The following is a 9,479-nucleotide window of genomic DNA, read 5'->3' as shown; positions in this document are numbered from 1 at the left end:
AGTGCCAAGCCTAACCTCGGTCGAGTAGTGACGAGGAAGGTCAGGGCCCTACCGGTCATATACAATAATATATAAGGAAAATGAGCAGTATTAAAGTAACACAGGGTAATAAGAGTTGCAACAACTACAACAGAGACAAAATAATCACAGAAGGAATATAGCTCAACACAGAGATAACAACCGAGGATCTCCTAGGATACCGTCTTGTAGTCCCCAAATGTAAATATCAAGTGGATCTCCCGGGTGTCGTCCCATTGTCCAACTCATAGTGTGGTGGGATCTACCGAAATCTCGATCCGTAGTCCAAAATGTAAATACCCAGTACTGGGGGAATCTACCGGGTGCAGTCCCGTAGTTCCAATATAAATATGCAGGGGGATCTACCGGAATACAAATCCATAGTCCCAAGGTAAACATGCAGGGGGTTTTCTAAGATATCGTCACGTAGTCCCAAGCAAACACACAGTAGCAACACAAAGAATATTCAATTCAGACCAAATTTTATACCAAGATAAAACAGATATTTCTAACCTAACATGCTGCACAGAATTAAAATAAAACAGTTTGAGAAAGTAAAGCAATTAAGTTAATTAGACATGCTTTCCTAAGCTAAAAGTAGGCTTAAATTGCAAGTAGTATAAATAGGGAAGAAAACACAGTTATAGTTACTTAAGGAAAATAGGATTTTCAACAATTAGCACATGTACGCACTCGTCACCTCACGTACAAGGCATTTCATATATCAACAATACCAATTCTTAAGGGGAGTACCCCACACAAGGTTAGGCAATCCACTTACCTCGAACCAGCTCAATCAACTCAATACCACGTTCTTGCCACGAGTATCCAACTCCAAATGGCCCAAATCTATTCATATTAATTGCATAATGTAAATATAACTTCAAGTAACTAATTCAACTAATTAATTCGAAGCTAATATGAAAAATTAAAAAAATCGCCCCAAAGACCTCCCCCCCTAGGCCCACATCTCAAAATCGGGTAAATTTACAAATTTGGAATTCTCACACTCTCACAAGTTCATATGTACAGAAACTACTCCAATCCGACATTAGAATCTTGATCAAAACTACAAAATTAGGCCTAAGAACTTTTCCAAATTTTCTCTAAATTTTCACCCCAAATTCGAATTTAAAGGATGAATTTAAGCATAGATTCGTGGAAATTAATCAAAACCGAGTAAGAATTACTTACCCAAAATACATAGGTGATATTCTCTCCCAAAATCGCCAAACCCGAGCTCCCAAATCAATTTCTAAGGTTTTGAGACTTAACCCTCGATTCTGCCCCTTTTTCTAACTAGTGAAATTGCACGTGCGTCTCTGCGACAGCACCTGCGGTCTCGCTTCTGTGGAGACCATGTCTCACCTGCGACTTTTCATTAAACCAAGAAATCCGCACCTACGACCCCCTTTATGCAGATACGGTGTTGCTTCTGCGGTGCATGGACCGCATCTGCGACCTAACCCCAAAATGCCTCAAACCGCACTTGTGGTTCTCCTACCGCTTATGCGGTAACGCACCTACGGTCCAATACACGCAGGTGAAATTATGACAGGTTTAGCGAACTTCATATTCTCCTAAGTCCAATTAAACTTTCGTTAATCACCTGAAACTCACTTGAGGCCCTCGGGACCTCAACTGAACCTGCCAACCAATCCTAAAACATCATACAAACTTATCCCAACCCTCGAATCACATGAAACAATGCTAAAACCACAAATAACACTCCAATCCAAGCTTAAGGATTTCCAAAACTTCAAATTTCCTCTTTCGATCAAAAAGCATATCAAACCTCGTTCGGATTACTTGATATTTTGCACACACGTCCCAAATGACACAACGGACCTACTCCAACTTCCGGAATTACATTCTGACCTCGATATCAAAATATCACTATCGAACCAGAAAACTTCAAAAATTCAACTTTCGGCATTTCAAGCATAATTAAGCTATGGACCTCCAAAACACAATCCGAACACGCCTCCCAAGCCCGAAATCACCCAAATGAGCTAACGGAACCACCGGAATTCCATTCCGAGGCCATTTTCACACTGCTCCGACTACGGTCCAAATTCTAAAGCTTAAGCTCTTACTTAGGGACTAAGTGTCCCAAAACACTCGGAAATCCAAAATGAACCTTCCCAACAACTTACAATAGCATAAACAAACACGGGGAATGCAGTTAATAGGCGATCGGGGTGTAAATTCTTAAAATGACCGGCCGGGTCATTACAAAATGTCAAACTTTGACGAAAATCATTTTCTTCGATTTGCTTACCCTTTAACCTTCATGAATTTACTCATCACTTGTTTGAAATGGCATAATGCTTATAATCTCAAAATAATCTCACTCCCAAACTTACATCGATTAACTTACGACAAAACTTTAACGTACGAAAATGGGGGATGAAACATCTCATTTCCGAGCTTCCATCAATTTAATTATGGCGTACTTTCACGCATAAAAACATAAGGTGTAACATCATTCCCCCCTTTGGGACATTCGTCCTCGAATGTCAACTGATGCATTTTTTATTTTCGTAACTTGTGTCTTCTGAATACTTTAGTACTCTTTTTGCCATCTAGTCAACTATTCTGCGGATAAGTCCAAAGCCAGGGAATTCGCCCCTTTAGGCCTCTTTCTCACACCATGACTTTTGGTCGGAATCCTTTTATTCTCGTAATTGTTGCTACCTTCGATCATGCAACCTGTACGACTCTTTCCTTGTATGTGCACCTATGCGACTCTTCCTTTCAGCTTTTAGCCAATCTCTAGGCCTCATTTCGAGAATATATAGAGAACTTGACAAGATGTCCCTTTGGGCATCTATAGGTATACTGAATTTCTTTGCTCGGTAGTTTGTGGAACTTATGGTTATTGTTATATCTTGTTTCATCGATCTATTTATCCATCCATATGACTTTACTGCATTTAGGTAGGTCATATTATACCATGATTCTTACTTCGATTTATCGTTGCTGAGGTCTGCTACCAAACTCCAGGTTACTCCCTCGCTGTTGTATAAATCTAAGTCCTTTAATGCTTCCTCGTTATTGTTTAACTTAAGAATGACAGCTGGATCTCATCTCATACTGTCGAACTTTTATCCATCTGTTATTGATTCACCTTAATGTTGATCTATAATCTACCACTGATAACTTGAGCTCTTATGTAACACGGGTGCTAGGGCTCACGTCTGATCGGGGAACATCTTAAATGATTACACTGATCCACTTGGGTGAGATACCATGCTTCCATAACCATATTTCATAGCATCCCAATGTGACTCACCTTACGTGGGTATTTTAATCATGTACCATTCATGAAATCCTTTTTTTCTACAAATCATTACCCAATCCAAGGCCCAAACATCATCCTTTATTTACCACAATTACACCCTTATTCTATTACCAGGGCAATATTTCATCTCTTCTAAATGCTACTAGTCTTAGACTCCTTTGAGTTCATTCAGGCTATACTGAGCTTTCGATAACTTAGAGAAACCATTAGATCTTTTGTTTTCCTAGGCTTAATCCCGGGGACTTATCCATTTCTCGTCACCTTCTCACTCGCCCTTTCTTGTCCTTATTCATGTCTTCCTAAAATGTCGTCGCTTTACCATACTTTAGCTTGCGACCTATAGATGTCTATTTCTACTACTCGCAAACTTCTTTCAACTTGCTTGCATCATAGATTTCCTTATGTTATTCTGGAACATCAAGCGAGACATCACATCATCTCTAACTCTCTTTTACCCTCATAATTAAGTTTCTCGATACCTAGAAACCATAGGTTGGAAGATATGTCACTTACGATGCCACTATCATTCCTAGATACTGAATCCTAGCATTTCTAGCCCTCTATCTGAAGTATAGATTATTCGCAACCTTATGCACCTGAGTATTTCGTACGTTGTTCATATTTACCTTACTTACCTTAAATTCTCGCATCGCATCTTCTATATCTTTCATGACCTTCCTTTCGCATAGGTATGATTCACATCCACAACTTGAATCTCTATTATAATACTTGCATCTCTGGCGTATACACAATCTTGTGGGAGATTCATACTGACTTCTTATGAGGCTGCTATTGTTCTAACTGGCTTTATCGTAGAGCCTTTATAGAATATTGCTATTGTACTATCTCTTTTGTACCTCTGATATTTAAGAGTGATCCTGCAATGTTCTCAATCACGAGGTCTATAATTTTCTGGGTCAAATAATTAGACTCTTGATTTACTTAGTTGATGTAACTCTTTAGTTTCCTCTTCCCTCTGATCAACCTTTATGTAGGCTTAATCTATTTTCTGATTTGCAGCTCATGGTATTAGTCATTACTTTAGTCTTTCATAGACGATATGGAATATCTAACAATTCAATCATTTGTCCATGACCTGGACTCAATTCTTTCTTTTAACTTATGTCGGAGTCTTCTATGGTTGTATGATTATTAACATATATACTACATGGATACTACTCTGAAATCTTAAGTGCATTCATAACGTAACTAACTTTTGATCATTGATGAAATAATTCCTTTCATTCCCTTCTCAGCTTTCTTTAAACGTAAGCAATTACTTTTCCTAGTCTTTCTGCCCCTTGTTGCGTGATACTTAGCTTATCTTAGCTCCCATGCATGCCAGTATTTTTGTGCAACTCATATGGTCTCGAATATCACTTTTGATTTTACTCCCCGTCCATTAGCCATGGTAGGTGCCACTTTCTTATATAATGCATACAATGTTGTTGTGAGACTATTTTACATGATCATTTCTCCTTCAAGTTACCATGTTTAGGTTGAAACCTTCTTCCTCAGCTAGTCTTTCATTGTAGTACTTAGGGAGGACCCTCTGACTCTTGTAAAGCTGCGAGCTTATTACATGGTATACTCGACGATTTTTTTATGTCCTTCCTCGTCTATAATTATTCGTAGTAACTTACCTCCACACTTATGTGCTCGTATGGTGACTTCTGAACTGAAGTTTTGACTATCTTCCTAGTGGCACTCTCTTTTATTTCCATAACACTCATACGGTACCTTTAACTACCTCGACTCCTATATGAATATTTCTCAAGTATTACAATGTCATAACTACGGGGCTGAATTCACTATATTGGGTTTTATTATATTTATCTTGCACGACCTGCTGATTTGTCTGTATCCTCTTGACTAGCCATAACTAGACTCTTCTTGAATCAACTACTAACTACTCGCTGGCCCGTTCTCATATCAATACTCTGCGTAATCTTTCTTGGGTTATTTCCTTTGTATTAACTTACATCTTACGTTGGCTCTTTATTTATCAATAACATCCCAGGTCGGAACCCTTACTTCCTCTCCTTGGCGTCGTGCTTGCTTAATATTCTGGAATTATGGCATATCTATAGGATTTGGATAAGTGCAATCTCATCCCTTTCTCATTTTAATCGCATTCTTCCTTTATCATTCCATAGTTACTGAACCACTTAATTCTAACTTAAATGCCACATAACTCCATATTTCCCCATTTAGGAGAGAACTAAGATTTAGTGCTACGACGGTCTACCTATAGATATTTTACCTCTTCATCTTTGGCAACTTTTTATATCATCGATGACCCTTAATCCCTTAATCACCGTGTAGTAACCCTTCTGTACCAAGGATAACAAAATTCCTTACTCACTAGGGTGACACTTAGTGTAACTGGAACACATAGTCCCTTAGGCTTAACTTTGCCCACATTGCTTGCTTTAGAGAAGCATCTTCCTGAATGATCTTTAAGGATTATTCTTCTGTCGTCCATTCTATTATTGCTAGAATGTATCTATGTATTTCTTATGATGCCGACTATTATCAAATCATCCAGTCCCTAATTCATGTTTAGTTTATCTTGTTCACCAGTCCATACTGATTTCTATTACTCTGGGATCTAACTTTTCCTTCTGGTAGTTATGTTGGAGTCACAAACTTATTTCTCGAAATAAGGATTCGACTTTATGGCCTATACTCTTTTGTTGTCTCAAAGCCTTTCACTCCTCGTCCCTTCCTTCACCTAACTATAGACTTTATAATACTATTATTTTTTTCCTACCGTTGCCATCCATGTATCACACCTTATTCATAATGCTTCCATATCTCTCTTCTTATTTCCCTGCTAATATTTCTACCTATCACTTTATATTGAAAATTTCAACAAGACATTCTTCTTCTTTTAGATCCCCTTGCTTCATCCATTGGCTCTTCGGGTTGCCAAGCATTCTCGCTCTACTAGCAACGGGAACCACACTAAGGTAATATTTATCCCTTCAAGGCTTCCAATGCCTATCTTTGCAGTACTCATATCTAGTTGTACTATTTTAGAGTGCACCATCTAGTGTCTCATAAAGAGATCTATTAGAACATTTACAATATCATTTGGAAATGTCAACTAACGCAAATAATCCATCCACCATTTTGGGTCACTCTAACCCCCAGCTGGATCCTAATATCCATCCTTCTATTATACTACTTCGGTTAGTTTTTTTAAGGGGCATAAATGAGATGGGTGTGGCCAATTATACACACCTCTGCTACAATTGAAGGCAACTCAAAATGCTTATATTTCTCTGCCTGAATTGTAGATAATGTTCATCTCTACTAACTAGGTACCTCGTACCCTTCTTCACCTTGTTTCTTTTACTTGTTGAAACTTGTACCTTCTGATTTTTTGAGTGCTTTTACCAAAAGAGTGGATAGGCATTCTTGCCTTAGGGATCCTTATCAAGAAGCTTACACATCTTAGTATACACATGATTTGCTGAATACCTCATATTTATCAATCATAAGCATGATGCAAAAATTGAGTTCCTCTGACTAAACTCTTCCACGGCTATCTCTCTAACCAACTGTCTTCCTAGATGTAGGCATCGTCGCATTATGAATAAGATAGAGTTTAGGAAGGTGAGTTCTTACAATTGAGCTCTACCACACGAACTATAATAAGAAGAAAGAGTGATAATCCTAAATTCCCTCTAGCCTCCTACTTATAAGTGTGGTGCACGACACACCTATAAACAAGACTCTACAAGACATGGCCGGTAGACTCCCTAGGATAGAACTGCTCTGATACTACTTTTGTCATGACCCAAACCAATGAGCTGCGACGGGAACCCGGTACCTTACTCAACTAAGTACCAACATAATGTATCTTTCATATCATTCTATCATAGGTAAATGAACTGAAGTAAAGCATGAGGGAATACAAACTTATACATATGACATATTGGCCTATAAGGCAAGAATGATCACTTGTACACTGAACATAGGCCGGCAAGGTCGTACAATCTTTCACGTATACGACATATCTCTACAAGCCTCTAAGAGTACATAAATTTTATAAAGGTTGGGACAGGGCCCCGCTATACTAAACAATACATGTCCTAATCATACTGACCACATAAGCAACTCCAGAGCAAATGGAGCACACCAAAAACCTTCCGCTGAGCTGATAGCCTACATGGAGGACTCTCGACCTATCTATCTGGACCTGCGGGCATGAAACGCAGTGTCCCCAAGAAAAAAGAACTTCAGTATGAATAATGTACTAAGTATGTAAGGCATATAAATAAGTATATAAAAGACATGGAAGAAACATGGAGTAAATGACTCAACCTATAAGTATGGATAACTCTGTAAATCATGAAATGCTTATAGTGTCATGCATATGCGTATGAATGTTATGTCATGCAAAGGTACATGTATTCATAACATCATCAAGCCTCTGAGGGCATCCCATCATATCATCTCGGCCACTGTGGGTAACATCATCAATGTATACCAGCTGATCAGGTGGTGGTGCATATATAACATCGTAACCTTTTCCCATATTCCATATACATATATATACATATATACTTGTATATAATGCCATCTGGTCATGGGTCAATGTACATGTATGAATGAATGTAGTGCATGAGAAGTACATCAATAAAATCCCTCAAAATGGCATACGTTCATTATACATTTGATTAATGTCATGAAGTAAACTTTATCAACTTACGTATTTTCTAAGACCCATGAACAAATGATAAAATAATAGGACACATGGAGAATCAAGAACATAGGCATCTCTAGCATTTCTACGAATAGAGTCATTTATGGAAGTTGTACATTTTCTTGTTTCGTTTGTATCGTATGGATCATGCCAAAAAGAAAAAATGGATAGCCTTAACATACCTGAATCGATTCTCTTGACAATTCCTTTAACACACGTTAATTGCGGCAAAACATGTAATGGCGGATCGAAGTAGGGGAAATCCGTATGATATTCTTAAGAAATATTGCACCGTACTCCCTTAAAATTGCAAAATCTCACATTGCTAAGACACAATCTCGCATGAATTGTTTGAAATAACTCACGTTACTATTGAAGAACATGATCTTTGCTTGAAGCTTTTTCATCCGTAAGAAAGTGTGACACTTATTCATTTGGCAACTTTTAAGAAGACTTTTGTATTAGTGGGTGTGGGGCCCACTTGTGGCTTAGTTGGTCGAATACTCTTTCAAGTCTTGCCACCTTGAAGTCTAAGCCAAAGAGTCACAATTTTGGCTTGATTAAGACTCAACTTGCTGCCACGTTGGGGGTCTTTAAAATTATCCAAATATCTTACTTAATCTCACACTAATCCATAATTAACCAATTATCCACATAATTAAGAATTATCTCAAATTACTTAAAATACTGCTGACTTTTAACACACTTTATACACTTTACTATCATGGTCATATGGTACCTTGTATGGCACTGGTCCATAAATACGGGGTATTATAGCTCGGACCATATTTCATCTCAAAATGTCAAACTTTGACGAAATTCATATTCTTCGATTTGCTTACCCCCTTACCTTCACGAATTTACTCATCACTTATTTGAAATAGCGTAATGCTTATAATCTTAAAATAATCTCATTCTTGAAATACATTGATTAACTTATGATGAAACCTTAACGTACAAAAATGCGGGATAACATCTCAGTTTCGAGCTTCTATCAATTTACTTATGGTGTACTTTCACGTACAAAAACATAGGGCGTAACAGCAACGTCGCCAAAAATAGATGTCGCCTAAATTCATGCCTCAAATTGGGGTTGGGAAGCGGTCGATGCAATTAAAATTACCCAACTAAGAGTCAGGACCGATTCCTTAGGGAGCGTAGATGGGATTAGGTATATAATCGGACTAAGCGTATAATGTGTCCAAAGTGCACTTCCACATACTTTGTTGTTTTTGTCTACTCCTAAATTAAGCTAATTTTTTGCAAATATAAAACTAGAGAATGATATTTTTGGTGTTGGTTCTAAAGTTGTAAAAGATCTAGGGTTGTGACTTCTACCTAGGTGGTTGCTTAATAGAGTTGTGGGCTTTAGAGCGAGTTTCGCTGTCGGGGCGTAATATAGCAATCAACACACTATTACCCACTCAATACCTCTCGATAATA

Source organism: Nicotiana sylvestris, chromosome 6 (assembly GCF_000393655.2).
Source record: "Nicotiana sylvestris chromosome 6, ASM39365v2, whole genome shotgun sequence".
Classification (NCBI taxonomy): Eukaryota; Viridiplantae; Streptophyta; class Magnoliopsida; order Solanales; family Solanaceae; genus Nicotiana; species Nicotiana sylvestris.
The sequence above is the reverse complement of the archived record's forward strand: the minus strand, read 5'-3'. Positions refer to the sequence as shown.